The sequence below is a fragment of the Rattus norvegicus genome, chromosome X (assembly GCF_036323735.1).
Source record: "Rattus norvegicus strain BN/NHsdMcwi chromosome X, GRCr8, whole genome shotgun sequence".
Taxonomy (NCBI): domain Eukaryota; kingdom Metazoa; phylum Chordata; class Mammalia; order Rodentia; family Muridae; genus Rattus; species Rattus norvegicus.
In genome coordinates this window covers 64,657,725-64,677,288 of record NC_086039.1, presented here as the reverse complement: position 1 = coordinate 64,677,288, position 19,564 = coordinate 64,657,725, and the positions used below count along the sequence as shown (strand labels likewise).

Sequence of the window (19,564 nt, the reverse complement as noted above, 5' to 3'; positions counted from 1 at the left end):
AAGTATTCTAAAAATTAACTTAACTTTAAAACATTTTAAATAATGTAATTTAACAGTCATCAAAATCATATACATGGCTAGTTCCTAAGACACTAAAAAGCAAAAAGACAGTATCCAAATTAACAAAATCAGGAATGAAAAAGGAAACATAACAACAGGAACTAAGGAAACTAAAAAAGTCATTAGGTCATACTTTAAAAGCCTATACTCCACAAAACTGGAAAATCTAAATGAAATGAATGATTTTCAAGATAGATGCCACTTACCAAAGTTAAATCAATATCAGATAAACTATATAAACAGACCTATAACCCCTAAGGAAATAGAAGCAGTCATTAAAACTCTCTCAGAGTCTTACCAGATTTTCAAACTGTTCCACAAAATAGAAACATAAGGAGGCCACAATCACTCTAATACCTAAACCACACAAAGACTCAACAAAGAAAGAGAACTTCAGACCAATTTCACTTATGAACATTGACACAAAAATACTCAATAAAATTCTCACAAACCAAATCCAGGAACACATCCAAAACATAATTTACCATGATCAAGTAGGCTTCATTCCAGGGATGTAAGGATGGTTCAAAATATGAAAATCTATCATTGTAATCTACTATATAAACAAACTCAAAGGAAAAAATCACATGATCATCTCATTAGATGCTAAAAAAGCATCTGTCAAAATCCAATACTCATTCGTGTTAAAAGTCTTGGAGAGATCAGGGATTCAAGGCCCATATTTAAACAGAGTAAAAGCAATATACAGCAAGCCAATAGTCAATATCAAATTAAATGGAGAGAAACTTGAAATAATCCCACTAAAATCAGGGACACCAGGATGCCCACTCTCTCCCAATCTATTCAATATAGTACTCGAGGTTCTAGCTAGAGCAATAAGGAAACTAAAAGATATCAAGGGGATACAAATTAGAAATGAAGAAGTCAAAGTATCACATTTTGCAGATGATATGATAATATCATCATAAACAACCCTAAAAATTCTACCAGAGAACTCCTACAGCAAATAAAAATCTTTAGCAAAATTGCTGGATAAAAAATTAATTCAAAGAAATCAGTAACCTTCCTTTATATAAATGATAAATGAGAAAAGAAAGAAATTATGAAGACAATATCTTTCACAATAGCCACAAATAATTTAAAATATCTTGGTATAACTCTAACCAAGTAACTGAAAGACCTATATGACAAGTATTTCAAGCCCCAGAGGAAAGAAATTGAAAAGATATTAGAAGATGGAAAGACCTCCAATGCTCATGGATCAGTAAGATTATCACAGTAAAATGGCCATCTTATCAAACGCAATCTACAGATTCAATGCAATCCTCATCAAAGTTCCAACACAATTTTTTATAGACCTTGAAACAGCAATTCTCAACTTCATATGGAAAAACAAAGCTCCCAGGATAGCCAAACAATAAAAGAACTTCTGGAGGAAACACCCCCCTTGACCTCAAGCTGTAGTATAGAGCAATAGTGATAAAAACTACATGGTATTGGTAGTAAAACAGTAACATTGATCAATGGAATTGAATCAAAGACCCAGAAAAAACCCACACCTATGTACACTTGATTTTTGATAAAGAAGCCCAAGCCATACAATGAGAAAAAAAGAAAACATCTTTAACAAATGGTGCTGGTCTAACTGGATGTCTGCATGTAGAAGAATGCAAATAGATCCATATTTATAACCACCCCCCCCCGCACAAAACTCAAGTCTAAGTGGATAAAGGACATCAACATAAAAACAGACACACTAAGTCTCATAGAAGAGAAACTGAGGAATATCCTTGAATGCATTGATACAGGAAACAACTTCTTGAAATGGATCAGGCTCTAAGATCAACAATTGATAAATGGGACCTCATGAAATTCAAAAGCTTCTGTAAGACAAAGGACACTGTCAATAGGACAAAAAGGCAGCCTATAGGTTAGGAAAAGATAGTCACTAACCCTACATCCAACAGAGGACTAATATCCAAAATATATAAAGAACTCAAGAAGTTAGACATAATTAAAATGGGGTACAGGGCTAAACATAATTCTCAACAGAGGAATCTCAAATGGGCAAGAAGCACTTAAAGAAATGCTCAATGTCCTTAGCCATCATGGAAAAGCAAATCAAAATAACCCTGAGATTCCACTTTGCACCAATCAGAATGACGAAGATAAAAAACTCAACCAACAGTGCATGCTGATGAGGATACAGAGAAAGGGGAACACTCCTCCATTGCTGGTGGGATTGCATGCTGGTACAACCACTCTGAAAATCAGTCTGGCAGTTTCTCAGAATATTGGAAATAGTTCTATCTGAAGACCTAGGTATACTACTCCTGACGGTATACCCAAAAGATGTTGTACTATGTTCATAGCAGCTTTATTGGTTAACAGCCAGAAATTGGAAACAACCCAGATGTCCATCAGCTGAAGAATGGATACAGAAAATGTAGTCCGTTACACAACGGAATACTATTCAGCTATTAAGAAGGACATCATGAATTTTGCAGGCAAATGGATGGAAATAGAAAATGTTCTGAGTAAGGTAACCCAGTCCCAAAAGGACATGCATGGTATGTACTCACTGATAAGTGGATATCAGCCATAAAGTACAGAATACATGAAACACCCCACAAACCCAAAGAAGTTAAACAAAAAGGACCATCCAAGAAAGGGTGCTTGAATCACACTTAAAGGGGGAACAAAATAGTCATAGGTGATAGAGTGAGGGAAGGAAATTGTTGGCAGAGGGGAGGAGGAGAGAATGGGGGTGGCAGGATCAGATGTGAGAGAGACCCAGCGGGCCAGGATAGTAGATGGAAATCCGCAGTTGCTAGGAGTTGGGATGTTGGGAGGAATCTTAAGAAGTCCCAGAAACATGAGATGTGGGAGGCTCCCAGGGGTAAATGTGGGTGACCTTGGCCAAGATGCCTAACAGCGGGGACATAGAAACCGTCCATCTCCTGTAGCCAGACAGGAACCCCATTGGAGGGATAAGGATACCAACCCATCCACAAAACTTTCAATCCAAAATTTGTACTGTCTAAAAGAAATGCAGGGACAAAGAAGGAGCAGAGACTGAAGGAATGGCCAACTAATGACTGGCCCAACTTGAAACTTATCACATGGGCAAACACCAATCCCTGACATTATTAATGATATGCTTGCAGACAGGAGCCTAATATACCTGACTCTACCCAGCAGCTGACTGAAACAGATGCAGAAACCCACAGCCAAATATTGGAAAGAGGTCAGAGACTCTTATATAATATGAATTGGGGGAAATGATTGAAGGCCCCTATGGGGATGGGAACCCCATAGGAAGATCAACAGAGTCAACTAAGCAGTACCTGTAGGAGCTCTCAGAGACCAAGCCACCAACCAAAGAACACACATGGGCTTGAAGGAGGCCACAGGCAGATATATACCAGATGTACAGCTCAGTCTCCATGTGGGCCCCCCAACAACTGGAGTGGAGGCTGTCCCTAAAGCTGTAGCCTGACTGTAGTATCTGTTCCCCAACAGGGCTGCCCTTGTATGGCCTCAGTGGGAAAGAATGCACCTACCCTGGCAGAGACTGATGCTCCAGGGTATCCGGGGGGCATACCAGGGGGCCCATCTTCTCAGAGGAGAAGAGAGTGGGGATGGAGGAGGGTTTCTGTAAGGGAGGAACCTGGAGGGGGTGCAGCGTTTGATATAAATAAATATATTAATTTTTAAAAGACACTTAAAAGTAAGTCTCTCTCTTGCTTACTCTAGACAGACACTATTACTATTCTTTTACATGAGTTTTCCCTTTCTTAATGTTTATACCTGTTGAAAGCCTTTCTTTACTCCAATTTTGCTTCATACTGACTCTTCCAAAATCCTTTTTAAATTTGTGTATATAATTTTCTCATATTTTTAAAATTAAAATATAACTATATAATTTTACCTTTCCCTTTCCTCCTTCCAAATCCTCCTATACCCCTACTACTTGTTCTCTATCTCAAATACATGGCCCCTGGTCTTTTTCTTTAATTGTTGTTACACATGCACATACATACCAGGAATATATGTGAATATATTTCTACACATGTAAATACAATCTGTTCAGCCTTAATGTTACTTGGAACAGGATGCCTAATGTGAGATTGCATCTTCTAAAAACGTGAAGGAAGCCACACCTATAATACTGCAACAATAAGGCTTCTTAAACAATACCTGGATAAGAGTAACAGCAACTGACATGATAACATGGAAGACGAAAGTCACACTTGATTCAGTACTAGACAAAGAACCATAAGCAAGTAAGAAATGCTGAGAGCCAGAAAAATATTTTTCCCTAGGGATAAGTCCTACAATTAGTTATCTAACACCAAGTGGTCAGTTCTGAAATCATATCATATAACTAATATTATATGAATTTCTTTTCTGTAGTATATATCAAGAATTTGAGCTACATAAAGTTTTCTAAAAAGAACTTCTCCGGCTGCTTTAGCTGACATTGTAGGGCTGCATGTCTCACTGATCCTGACAGTAGATATGCTGGACACTATTCTAAATACATATATTAGCTCATTTATTTCTTTTAACTCTATGATGAAAAGATTATGTGTTATTTATCAACATTTTTAATTATCAACATTTTCCAGAAGAAGTAAGGTATAAATTAAGTAACCCATTCAGAATCACAGATTCCAGTACACTGTCAGGTCAAATTCAAATATAGGCAACGTAACAGCCACTATGGTATCTTTATAGAAATTAAGGAATGGACGATACATTCAGGAGGTGAAAAAGAATATCCTTAAGTTAGTAAATTATTATCAAGCAGAAGAGGTATGTATTCTGTATCATTATTCAAAACTAGACCAAGAACACTGGTTGCAAATTATACCATTTGAAGGCATTACTACATCAATACGAATCTGCTCTATGAGTGTGAATCTCCCATCAGTGAAAATTGATCAGAAGATGGATGAACTGGTACCCTTTTAAATGTTCTAAAATCTAGAAGGATATCTAAGACTACACACCACTCTTGAGGTAGACTAAACAGGCATGGGGAGCAAAGCAGGTTTCTCTGCATAGTTGTCAAAGGCTGATGTTAGAACTGTACTTTACAGGACCATTCCAAACTGGCTAGGTACAACTTGATTAACCAAAATACCTGCTAACCATCCTTTTCTTCATTAGAAAGGCATTTTCTATATAATTTGCTTTTGTGAAACTGCATGCTACTAACATGCATCTGATGCCATGACACATCCTAAAAATAAAATCAAAAAACAAAACAAACAAAACAAAACAACAAAAAAAAAAAACAGAAAAGAAAAAAAACAGAAAAGAGGAGCAAACGTGACCTAGTTTCATTTTGGTTGCTATCAAAAAGTGCTCTGAAAAAAAAAAACGTTACTCCCAAATTCCAAGACATAAATTCCAAGATATAACCTATCATAGTAGAGGCAAGGTGACAGAAACTTAAAGCAGCTAGTCACATCACATTCACACTGGAGAGCAGAGAGAAAAAAATACATGTATGCCTACTTGCGCTTTCCCTTCTCAATATTCTTACACAGTGCAGGAATCCTTACATAGGGAATAGTGCCATCCACACTAGACTAAGTCTTCCCACATCAATTCATGTAATCAATACAGTTTCCCAAACCTGGTGGTCACAGACAAACCTGATCTAGAAAATCCCTTTATGAGATTCTCTTTCCATGTGATTCTAAGTCATATCAAGTTGACAAAGTAACCATCACAATATGGACCACTCAAATAGCCCTTAGTTTTAGCTGTCCCTTCCTGTATTCCCTTTCTTGACCCCTCTTCCCTCCAATTCTCCATTTCAGTTTTTTAAAATATGTACATATATGAAAGAAGCCTAAATAAAATCACCAAATAAATGGGGAAAACAAAGCCAGATCACTTACCACCAAATGAACTTCCAGTGCTGCGAATAGGTTTTATCTAATTGTGTTTGTTAACCAAATGTACTCCATGGAACTCCACCCTCCCCCCAAAATATAACACTCAGGATATTACCAAGGTTATTGATTGTTTCTTACAAACTGATGGTAAGGTTCTATTGTTAAAGACAAGCTGGTGCCTACCTAGAGCCTTCATTCCTAGTGATGTGTTCATGGTACTCTGCCCACTACAAAGCAGAAAGGTAAATACCAACCCAGATACAAACCCTTTGTCCTACAATGGTGATCTGCCTGCAAGATATGCTGATACAATAGTGGCACAAGCTTGTGAGAGAAATCAACAACTATATGTTTAGATTTAAAGACCACTCCATGAGATGGAATCCAACTGTACAGGTGCCCAAGAACCCACTGGCTAGGCCAGGGATCCAGGGTAAAACCAAATACTACTATCCTGCTAAAGGAACACAGCAATAAAATGACTACTAATAACATTCTGCTATACTCATAGATTAGTGTTTTGCTCAGCCTTCATCAGAGAAGTTGCCTCCTACAGTAGATGGAAACAAATACAGAGACCCACAACTGGGCAATGTTCCAGACTGAACAACCTTGAAACTCTCAGCCCTAAATGGAAGGTTTTCATCAAATCCCTCCCATCAGGGCTCAAGGAACTCTGAGAAAGAGGAGGCAAAAAGACTGTAAGAGCCAGTGAGAATGGAAGAAACTAAGAAAACAAGGCCATGACTCATATAGTGTACATGTTTGACATCATTGCTAAGTGCAAAAGTGTTCCATAATTACGTATCTTCACTGTGTCCAATAAACTGTGGTATTTTTAATGTCATCCACTTTTGAAATACTATTGATTAGAACTCATGAGCTTGATTTCACAACTTAATCAATGAGTTTCAATGCATATTTTAAAATGCCTGAGCTAAGACCACTTTTGCTTGTTGTTTCCAAAGCATTTCTGGTTTTATGCTGACAAAAGTAGAAGTTTTCTGTTCTTCCAGTTCCCTGATCATCTTGTTGATTCATTATGATCTTTCCTTTCACATTATGTCAGCTATCCTGTCCCGTAGACGTTTATTTTCATTACAATTAAAGATTTTTGAAAGTTTATGCATTTATTAGTTTGCACTTATTTGTTTTACCTACATGTGTATAAACATACATACATGCCATGTTGTGGAGATGAGAGGATAACTTGTGAGAGTTGCCTTTCTCCTTCCTTTTACCATGAGAGTTTCAGAGATCAAATTCGGGTCATCATGCTTGGTGAGTGACTGATGGTGCCTTGACTGACTGACCAACTCATAGGCCCCCAAACCTTATGTTCACACATTCTATGTCACCTTTAGTAACCCTCTAGATTAGAAACACTAGTAAAATTCCTAATTATATGTTCATATCCTTTATATCCTTTCACTCATATATATGTAATATGAAAATCTTCATAATTATCCATTCCGTATACATTCAGCTACCCTGGAAGTCTTTTCCTTGGCAAACATCCAAAACTAGATAAATGAAATTAGCTCATTAAATTTCTCAAACAATTCAGGGGGCATAAAGCAAAGGCGTAGCTATGGTAGCGTTTTATGAAGTCAGTGGCCTCCACGGTCAGAATGAATTTATAGAGCATCATTTGTGTGACAGGGTTCAAAGAATATAGGTAGGAAGGGTATCTATAATGAAGGAAAGCTATCTTTTATGAGATTTCAAAACTTAGTGTAAAAATCAAGACATCTGTCAGAAAGCCATAATACTGAATACACAACTTATGTCATTGAACAAGAAAAGAAAAAAAAAATCAAGCTAGCTCCCAACTTGAAGCTCCACCCCCACTTGCTAGCATTTGTGGTTCTGGAAGGTACTTTGCATATTATCAGAGGAGAAAAGTAAGGATCAATTTCATGTAGCTACAAATCCTGTAATCAATAACAGAGACTTGCCTACAAAACTTATGAATGCAATACTGGCTCAAAGCTTGGGGCTGGGGAAGGACCAGCTACATTTGTAAATTGGATTTAAGGCCCACTCCATGAAACAGAACCTATACCTCACACTGACAGCGTGACCAAGAACCTCAGACTAGACAGGTCACAGGCCTTGGGGGAAACCTACTACTATTATTCTGCTAAAGGACTGTTGCAATAAAATGAATACTAATGACATTGCTATACCACAGTTCCTCAGTCAACCCTCATCAGAGAAGCTTCTTGTAATAGGTTTTAATTAACAGAGACCCACAGCTGGGCAAATGTAGACAGTAGGAGACTTTCAAGCACTAAGGCTTAAGTGGGATGTCTTTATCAAACCCCTTCCCTCAAGGCTCGGATCTATGTGGGAGGAGAGGTGGAACTATTTTAAGTGTCAGAGGTGGTGGGTGACAAGAAAACAGCATCATCCTGATACACAAAACTCACAGAGACTGTGACATCACACAGAAATAAAATAAAATAAAACAGAACAAATTCAAGCCAGATAATCACACCACTAACCAAGAAGCTATTTGCAATTGATACCTGCCGGGAAAGGGACAATCAGTTTTCTTCAATGGGGTGTGTCATACAATTGACAACATAGCCTAGATCACAGACATACTTGGCCATCACAAGACAGACTCCATGGTTTCTGTATGTGCTTTTTGTTTTGCTTTGTTATTTTGTCTTATTAGGGTTGTGTTTGTTTTTAATTCATTTTAGGCTTTATTTTTGTTTTGTTATTGTTGTTTTGAGAAAGGGTGAAGGGAGTATGAAGTTTGGTGGAAAGGAAAGTTTGGAGGATCTTGGAGGACTTAGATGATGGGAAAGAATATAATCAAAGCATACCATCTAAAAACTTAAATAAAAAAATGAAGTGTTCCATGTACTAGTAACTAAAAGAATGATTCTCTGATAAAACCAATAACTTAAATAAGATTAAGAGTTTCATAAATGGTAGCCAAAATGTCTAAGATGCAATGAAAAATTACTTCTTGTGTCAAGAGCTACAGAAGCCCTAAGCTCAGTGAGAAAAGCTAATTAATTGACCAAAAATACAAAAATAATTTCAAGGATGTAAATGAGGGGATATGAGAGTTACTGAAGAGAGAAAGGGAATAGGGGAAATTAAATGTATTATAATTAAAATAAAAATCTGTGTATTGAAAAAAGCCACATAACGTTCTTGAACAAGCAATTAAAAAAATCTTGGAACAAATGCAAAAATACTGAAAACTATATCAGCAAAGAAATAAGAATCAGTTTCAATTTAAAACTGAAATGCAAACTGTATGACTAATAAAACACAATACCTAATGTCTTTTGAATAGCTATCTACACTCAATATGAGAGTGCAGATAACACAACAGAGTTATCAACGTTGAAGGCAGAATTTAGGTATAATTTACTTGGTCTTAACAAGAAAAAGATAGGAGAAAACCATACTCTTAGGCATCTGTGGAACATAACAAATGATCAAAAATTTCTCTGTGTTGCCACAGATCTAGATCTCTAGAAGAAAAAAAGAACATGAAAAGAAAACAATAGAATGGAGTCTGCTTATAAGAAGCAGCTGGTAGGCACTCAAATCCCATAAGGGAGGGAGCTGGACTCTTAGAAGTGTAGACAATCCTGAAAGCTCAGTGGAGACCTCCATTTATGTTCACATTCCTGGCCCAAGAGAAACCTGCCTAATGCCCTCTGGACACAGGAACCTAGGAGCAGTGAGGGAAAGTACCCTTCTGGTTTCTGCCTGTGCCCAAGAGTTGAACCAGTACCACAGCTCTCTGTACACAAATCCTGTGGGGAGACAGCTGGACTCTCAGAAGTGCAGACAATCCTGAGAGCACAGGGGAAACCTCTGCTTCTGCACACATTCCTGGCCCTAGAGGACCCCACCTAGTACCCTCTGTCATCTCTGGGAACAGGAACCTAGGATCAGTCAGGGGCAGGACCCTTCAGGTTTTTGCCTGTGCCCAGAGCTGTGAGCCAGTCACCAGGAGCACTGACACACCTGAGAGAGGCGGAAAGACCAACTCCTTTCCTCCAAGCGACCTTCCTGGAGACCTCAGGAGCAGTCTGGGATAGGACCCTTTCGGTTTCTGCCTTGTACCTTGAGCTGATTCAGTCCTAAAGCTCTCTGTTCCTAGATCTGGCTGAAAGAAAACAGGTCTACAGGAGTGCTGATACACAGGCTTACAGCCACTTTCACAGACAGCAAGACAAAGCTAACACCAGAGAAAACTTGATAGCCAGAGGCAAGCACAGGAACCTAAACAACAGAAACCAAGACTACTTGGCATCATCAGAGCCCAGTTCTCCAAGCAAAGCAAATATTGGATATCAAAACACACGGAAAAATCAATATTTGCATTTAAAAAATCACATCTCATGATGATGATAGAGGAGTTTAAGAAGGATATAAATAACACCCTTAAAGAAACACAAGACAACACAGGTAAAGAAGTAGACGCCCTTAAAGTGGAAACACAAAAATCTCTTAAAGAATTACAGGGAAACACAACAAAACAGGTGAAGTAATTGAACAAAACCATCCAGAATTTAAAAATGGAAATAGAAACAATAGAGGAATCACAAAGGGAGACAACCCTGGAGATAGAAAAACTAGGGAAGAGATCAGGAGTCATAGATGCAAGCATCACCAATAGAATACAAGACATAGAAGAGGCAAAAGATACCATAGAAACCACTGATACAACAGTCAATGATACTGTAAAATGCAAAGAGCTCCTGACCCAAAACATCCAGGAAATCCAGGACTCAATGAGAAGATCAAACCTAAGGATAATAGGTATAGAAGAGAGTGAAGACTCCCAGCTCAAAGGACCAGTAAATATCTTCAACAAAATTATAGAAGAAAACTTCCCTAACCTAAAGAAAGAGATGCCCATAAACATACAAGAAGCCTACAGAACTCCAAATAGATTGAACCAGAAGAGAAATTCTTCCTGTCACACAGTAGTCAAAACACGAAATGTACAAAACAAAGAAAGAATATTAAAAGCAGCAAGGGAAAAAGGTCAAGTAATATATAAAGGCAGGCCTATCAGAATTATACCAGACTTCTCACCAGAGACTATGAAAGCCAGAAGATGCTGGACAGATGTCATACAGACCCTAAGAGAACACAAATGCCAGCCCAGGTTACTGTATCCAGCAAAACTCAATTAACATAAATGGAGTAATCAAGATATTCCATGACAAAACCAAATTTACACAATATCTTTCTACAAATCCAGCCCAACAAAGGATAATAAATGGTAAAGTCCAACACAAGGAGGGAAACTATATCCTAGAAAAAGCAGGAAAGAAATATTCCTCTATTCAAAGAATAAACAGGCTGAGAAAAAAATTAGTGAAGTGACACCCTTTACAATAGTCCCAAATAACACAAAATACCTCGGTTTGACTCTAATGAAGCAAGTGAAACATCTGTGTGAGAAGAAGTTCAAGTCTCTGAAGAAAGAAACTGAAGAAGACCTCAGAAGGTGAAAAGACCTCTCACGATCATGACTGGCAAGATTAATAATATAATAAAAATGTCCATTTTGCCAAAAGAAATCTACAGATTCAGTGTAATCCCCATCAAAATTCCAACTCAATTCTTCATAGAGTTAGAAAGAGCAATTTGAAAATCCATTTGAGAGAGGAAAACACCAAACGCCATCTGGAACCCTGGTGCACGGAGGCTCGCGGAAAGAGCGGCGCAGATCTTCCCGGTTGCTGACGCCACGGAAAGGACTTAGGCAGTACCCCACGAGCAAACTTGAGCCTTGGAACCGCAGGTAGGACCAACTTTTCCCCTGCAAGAAACCTGCCTGGAGAACTCAGGACACACAGAGGCCAAATTCCTCTAGGACCGGGCACTTCCTGTGTTTACCGGAAGTCCCACACCCGCGGATCCCGGCCCGCAGCAGCTCTCAGCTCCCAAACCCCGTGGGAGAGAGACCTCACCGCCTGATCAGGTGGGCACTCCTGAGGCTGCAGAGCGGAGGAGACCACCAACACTGCCCACCCCTGCCCACATCCCTGGCCCAAGAGGCAACTGTATAAGGCCTCTGGATTCCCGTAGGGGAGGGCCCAGGGGCGGCAGGATCCCTGCGCCTGAGACACCGCCGGAACCTGAAGGAAACAGACCGGATAAACAGTTCTCTGCACCCAAATCCCGTGGGAGGGAGAGCTAAACCTTCAGAGAGGCAGACACGCCTGGGAAACCAGAAGAGACTGCACTCTGTGCACATCCAGACGCCAGAGGAAAACACCAAACGCCATCTGGAACCCTGGTGCACGGAGGCTCGCAGAAGGAGCGGCGCAGATCTTCCCGGTTGCTGCCGCCGCGGAGAGGACTTAGGCAGTACCCCATGAGCAAACTTGAGCCTTGGAACCACAGGTAGGACCAACTTTTCCCCTGCAAGAAACTTGCCTGGTGAACTCAAGACACAGGCCCACAGGAACAGCTGAAGACCTGTAGAGAGGAAAAACTACACGCCCGAAAGCAGAACACTCTGTCCCCATAACTGGCTGAAAGAAAACAGGAAAACAGGTCTACAGCACTCCTGACACACAGGCTTATAGGACAGTCTAGCCCCGGTCAGAAATAGCAGAACAAAGTAACACTAGAGATAATCTGATGGCGAGAGGCAAGCGCAGGAACCCAAGCAACAGAAACCAAGACTACATGGCATCATCGGAGCCCAATTCTCCCACCAAAGCAATCACAGAATATCCAAACACACCAGAAAAGCAAGATCTAGTTTCAAAATCATATTTGATCATGATGCTGGAGGACTTCAAGAAAGACATAAAGAACTCCCTTAGAGAACAAGTAGAAGCCTACAGAGAGGAATCGCAAAAATCCCTGAAAGAATTCCAGGAAAACACAATCAAACAGTTGAAGGAATTAAAAATGGAAATAGAAGCAATCAAGAAAGAACACATGGAAACAACCCTGGACATAGAAAATCAAAAGAAAAGACAAGGAGCTGTAGATACAAGCTTCACCAACAGAATACAAGAGATGGAAGAGAGAATCTCGGGAGCAGAAGATTCCATAGAAATCATTGACTCAACTGTCAAAGATAATGTAAAGCGGAAAAAGCTACTGGTCCAAAACATACAGGAAATCCAGGACTCAATGAGAAGATCAAACCTAAGGATAATAGGTATAGAAGAGAGTGAAGACTCCCAGCTCAAAGGACCAGTAAATATCTTCAACAAAATCATAGAAGAAAACTTCCCTAACCTAAAAAAAGAGATACCCATAGGCATACAAGAAGCCTACAGAACTCCAAATAGATTGGACCAGAAAAGAAACACCTCCCGTCACATAATTGTCAAAACACCAAACGCACAAAATAAAGAAAGAATATTAAAAGCAGTAAGGGGAAAAGGTCAAGTAACATATAAAGGCAGACCTATCAGAATCACACCAGACTTTTCGCCAGAAACTATGAAGGCCAGAAGATCCTGGACAGATGTCATACAGACCCTAAGAGAACACAAATGCCAGCCCAGGTTACTGTATCCTGCAAAACTCTCAATTAACATAGATGGAGAAACCAAGATATTCCATGACAAAACCAAATTTACACAATATCTTTCTACAAATCCAGCACTACAAAGGATAATAAAGGGTAAAGCCCAACATAAGGAGGCAAGCTATACCCTAGAAGAAGCAAGAAACTAATCGTCTTGGCAACAAAACAAAGAGAATGAAAGCACACAAACATAACCTCACATCCAAATATGAATATAACAGGAAGCAACAATCACTATTCCTTAATATCTCTCAACATCAATGGCCTCAACTCCCCAATAAAAAGAAATAGATTAACAAACTGGATATGCAATGAGGACCCTGCATTCTGCTGCCTACAGGAAACACACCTCAGAGACAAAGACAGACACTATCTCAGAGTGAAAGGCTGGAAAACAACTTTCCAAGCAAATGGTCGGAAGAAGCAAGCTGGAGTAGCGATTCTAATATCAAATAAAAACAATTTTCAACTAAAATTCATCAAAAAAGATAAGGAAGGACACTTCATATTCATTAAAGGAAAAATCCACCAAGATGAACTCTCAATCCTCATCTTCGATTGGTTTATATACAAGTGTGCAATTTCTAAGCTTGAAAGTAAAATGATGCTATCTGGTGCTGGATAGAGGAGCCTTATTTTTTATTATGGCAGCTTGCTATTTTTGTAACATGGTGATTTGGTTGAACACATTAAAGTACAGTAGTAACTGATCTCCCCCTCTTCCTGGATGAGTGAGGAGATGATTAAATGTTGATGTCAGCATCCATGAGCATATTCAGATGAGCTTCTGCTTCTGTTGAAAAGGATGCTGTGTTTGATTGTGGTCCGAAGCTTTGAAGCACTACTTGGCATCTCCTTCCTTGGAGGTCTCACTATTTAAACATAACAGATTTGATAGCTTGTTGGTAAGGTGAGGTCCAGCTTGTCTCCACTAGGTCATCTTCATGTGAATCCGGTGGTTATACGGTTTTGTTCTAGAGATATTTCATTTTTTTAATAACGGTTTTAGCTGACATTCATGGAGAGAATGAATCCTTAGAAGTGTGCCACTAGTGAAAGGAAATCCTGTCTAGAGTATGTTTCTTTACAAAGCTGTGTCACACCATCCTTTGGGCCCTCTGCTGGAAAAGTAGAATCAAGTCTCAAATAATGCCTTTTAAATTGTATCCTCTAGCATTATAGATGTAGGACAGTACTGTATCATACCTCTGTGGATGTAAAATAGCTTGTACCTGCTTTATGATACGTAGTAGTGACCGTGCTTTATCAGAGCTGTTTTTAATGATGTTGCTCAGAATGTTTTCTTTCCAGATGATGATTGAGAAGCTAATTTAAAAAAAAATGGTGCCAGGTACCACAAGAGTAACAGAACTGTGCTGTTTTCTCGGGTTTTGTTTTTTTTACTTTTTTTTTTAATGGAGTGTGCTGGATGTCTCTACAGTTTTGTTCAGATGACTGCAGAACCTGGAAAAGCTGTTGCTGCTGTTGATGCATAATACACTGCTATTATTGGTCTTTTTATATAAATATAAATATATATATACAGATATATAATTTGAATTTTTTGAAACTTTACTTGTGCTGTCAACTTTCGAAAAAAGTATCCCCGTTTACTGTGTTGAGTTGGCACTGTACAGAAATTAACAGCCATATTGGTCTAGAAATGTTGAACTTAAGTTTTTTCCATTTGTACAGGGGTAACACACTGTATTAAATATGTAAGGTCTTATATACGTGGGTTTGATTACAAAAACTAATAAAGTATTCTCTAAATAAAAAACAAAAAAAAAAAAGAAAATCCATTTGAAATAACAAAAACTCAAGATACCGAAAACCATACTCAACAACAAAAGGACTTCTGGGGGAACCACTATCCCTGAACTCAAGCAGTATTACAGAGCAATAGTGATTAAAAACTGCATGGTATTGGTACAGAGACAGACAGATAGACCAGTGGAATAGAATTGAAGACCCAGAAATGAAGCCATACACCTACGGTCACTTGATCATTGACAAAGGAGCTAAAATCATCCAATGGAAGAAAGACAGCATTTTTAACAAATGGTACTGGTTCAACTGGAGGTCAGCATGTAGTTGAATACAAATCGATCCATTCTTATCACCTTGTACAAAGTTTAATTAAGTCCAAGTGGATCAAAGACCTCCACATCAAACGAGATACACTCGAATTAATAGAAAAAATAGTGAGTAAGAGTCTGGAATAAATGGGTCCTGGGGAAAATTTCCTGAACAGAACACCAATGGCTTATGCTCTAAGATCAAGAATTGACAAATGAGACCTCATGAAATTTTACCGCTTCTGTAATCCAAAGGAAACTGTCATTAGGACAAAATGGCAACCAACAAATTGGGAAAAGATCTTTATCAATTCTACATTCAATAGAGGGCTAACATCCAATATATACAAAGAACTCCAGAAGTTAGACTCCAGAGAGCCAAATAACTCTATTAAAAATGGGGTACAGACAGTGGAAGGGGAAGCCATTGGTCCTGCTAAGACTGAACCCCCAGTGAAAGTGATTGTTTCGGGGAGAGTGGTAATGGGGGGAGGATGGGGAGGGGAAGCCCACATAGAAGGGGAGGGGGAGTGGTTAGGAGGATGTTGGCCCAGAAACCAGGAAGGGGAATGATAATGGAAATGCAAATAAGGAATACTCAAGTTAATAAAGATAAAAAAAACAGTAAATGGCAAAAAAAATGGGGTACAGAGCTAAACAGAGAAATCTCAGCTGAGGAATATCAAATGGCTGAGAAGTTCCTAAAGAAATGTTTAACATCCTTAGTCATCAGGGAAATGCAAATCAAAACAACCCTGAGATTCTACCTCACACCAGTCAGAATGGCCAAGATCAAAACCACAGACCAGAACAGATGCTGGTGAGGATTTGGAAAAAGAGGAACATTACTCTTCCATTGTTGGTGGGATTGCAAGCTGGTACAACCCCTCTGGAAATCAGTCTGGAGGTTCCTCAGAATATTGGACATTTTACTACCTGAGGACTCAGCTATACAACCCCTGGGCATATACTGAAATGATGCTCCAACATATAACAATGACACATGCTCCACTAAGTTCATAGCAACCTTATTTATAATAACCAGAAGCTGCAAAGAACTCAGATGTCCTTCAACAGAGGAATGGATACAGAAAATGTGATACATCTACACAATGGAATACTACTCTGCTATCAAAAACAATGATCAAGCCAGGAAACTGTGTTGCTTCGTGGCCTCTACTTCAGTTCCTGCCTCCAGGATACTTTTCTGAGTTCCTGTCTTTGCTTTCATCAGATATGTAAGCCAAATAAATGCTTTTTTTTTATTAAAAAAAAGAAGAAGCTGGTAGAAAAGAAAATGTGAGACCTTCCATTCAACAATGGGGAGGCAAAATTCCACAATAACACATAGACTGATTTCCTCCAAGAGAAATCCAGAAACCAGCTAATAGGTTCCTGAATCTCAGGCAAGCGTAAATGCAGCCCTACTAAAGTCAAGGTGAAAGGCTGTTGTACTTACTCGCCATGATTTCTCTGTCCAGCTCAGCACAGTATAATCAGAAGAAAACTCAATTGTTGGCTTCTTCCTGGAGAGGGAAAAAATAAAAGACTAAACATATGTTGAACATATGGACTTACAGGGATGGGGGTGGGTCTGTGTATGTGGAACTAAGTTACACCTTCCCTGAGTCTAAGCACTGGTATTAAAGGGTGCCAGGTGGAGGGGCTATTGAAAATAACAAATATTTAGGCTAAACCCCCCAACCTACCACCCCCGCAAAGTATAGAACAACAAAGAAAAAACTTTCCAACTCTAAAATTCTCCTTGGAAAGGAAAAGAGTTGGAACATATGTCTCAATGCTGTCTTTTCAGAGAGCTACCCAAGGTAGAGGCTCAAATACCACCACTCTAAGAATACCACTCTAAGAACACTCTAAGAACCAGAATGCTCAAAGGCAACTGAGAATAAAATGGATTTCTATGACTTGCTGCTGCTCCATTTGAAATCTAGTAGAACAGAGTTTAATACAACTTAGTAACTTATATTTTAAGGGGAAGGGAAGAACAGAGCAGGGTGACTGTTCAAATTTTATTTTTTAGGCTACCTCCCATAGTAATGATTTCTGTTTCACCAGTAAACTCACATTGTTTCAATACATTGTTAATTAAAATAGAATTATATCACTTTCCTCCTTCCTGTTCCTCCCATCAGCTCCTCCCAGGTATTCTCCTCTAACACTTCTCAGGACCCTTACTCTCACAGTGACAGTCTTTTTTCTTTGATTATTATTGTTACATACATTCATATGTATATATGTACAAATATATAAATACAACATGCCATGTCCCAGTTTTGTTTTCTGTGTGTGTATGGTTTCAGGGATAACACTTTAGTATGTGTCTACCAACACTGTCATTATTCTGCTTGTTTAAGCAGTCATTTCTAGAAAAGACTTTTTTTCTAGAAATAAGAAAAAATAGTCTGGTTCTTAGAGTTTTTTCTGCCCCTCTTCATTGAAGTTCCCTGAGCCATAAAAGCAGGAGCAGAGATGTAGGTGACCTAATAGGGTTAGGGTGCCCACAATCCAATGATATCCTCATTGTGACCAGTTATCTTCTGCAATGGTTTCCATTTGCTGAAAAACTTCTTGATGGGGGTGGTAGCTGTACTTATATGTGGTATAAGGATACAATCAATAATGTACTAAGGAATGCTGCTCTAGCAAGGTGGTGTAGTAGATTCTTTTCTAAGGTCCATGGCTTCACTATCCCTGAGAAGATAGATTTCCAGTACAAAGTAAGATTTCCCTCCTGATGGATGAGCCTTGAATCCAACTAGACAGCTGTTTGTTACCACCAACATGTGTGCCATATGTTATGGATATCCTGGCATGCTGGCCATTGTCGTGATTCATACATATTGCAGCAGGGTAAGTACTAATTTCTTCCCCTCAGTTGGTGGTTTGTATAGTATTTTCTGTTACCATGGAAGATACAATACAAGAAGGAAGCTTTCAGGTTAGAACGAGCTCAACCCATCCAAGCCCTGTGTCCTAAGTTCAGCAATGCATCAAGAATCAACCAAAGGCAATATAAATGGTTTATATAGTTTTGGGAGTCAATTAGTCTACCCTGCCCAACTATGCAAAAGGATCTTTCTCATGCCTAGTACCAGAGATATTTGTTGTTGTGGTTAGTCTATGGTTCTAGTGGGGAACACTGACAGCTTAATAGCATAATTCCCCTATCTATCTATCTATCTATCTATCTATCTATCTATCTATCTATCTATCTATCTATCTATCTATCTATATTTCTATCTATATTTCTATCTATATTTCTATCTATATTTCTATCTATGCATATATATGTATGTATACATGTGTGTGTAGATAGAAATACTGGCTTCATTTTTCTGTGCAATTGAATAGTAGTACATTGTGTATATATGTAGAATATTTTCAATATCCATTTCCAGCAATAAATATGAATATATATGAGTATAATTTGAGATTAAGAAATAGAGCACTGCCCATGGGATATGTTCTTCTAGCTGAGCTGCCTTGTCTGGCCTCAGTAGGAGAGAAAGCACCTTGCAGAGACTTGAAGTGCAAGGGTCAGAGTGATAGCCAGGGAGCCCCACTCACTCAGAGGAAAAGGGAGGGGGAGAGGGGAGGAAGGAGGGGGAAGGATCATGGGAGGGGGTCACCGGGAGGGGGCAGGATGTAAAATGAATAAGAAAAAATTAAATTAAAAAAAAACCTTTAAAAAAAAACCCAGGTCTTCCTGGTTGCTGCCGCTGCAGAGAGCCCCTGGGCAGCACCCCACGAGCGAACCTGAGCCTCGGGACCACTGGTAAGACCAAATTTTCTGCTGCAAGAAAGCTGCCTGGTGAGCTTGGGACACACGGAAGCAGAATTTCTCTAGGACCAGGCACGTTCTGTGTTTACCGGAAGTCCCACACCCGCGGATCCCGGCCCGCAGCAGCTCTCTGCTCCCAGACCCGGTGAGAGAGAGACCCAACCGCCTGGTCAGGTGGGCACTCCTGAGGCTGCAGAGCGGAAGA

The 19,564-nt window shown here is 39.2% G+C and overlaps 1 protein-coding gene across 3 annotated transcripts in view; it reads right to left on the bottom strand.

Moving 5' to 3' along the window:
• Zc3h12b (zinc finger CCCH-type containing 12B) overlaps positions 1-19,564 on the bottom strand; it is a 233,156-nt gene that overhangs the window by 181,346 nt on the left and 32,246 nt on the right. For all 3 annotated transcript variants that reach the window (XM_039100436.2, XM_063280452.1, XM_002730248.7), the window contains exon 2: positions 17,017-17,083. The gene's annotated coding sequence lies outside the window, so the exon portion shown is untranslated. The remainder of the gene's footprint in view (positions 1-17,016; positions 17,084-19,564) is intronic.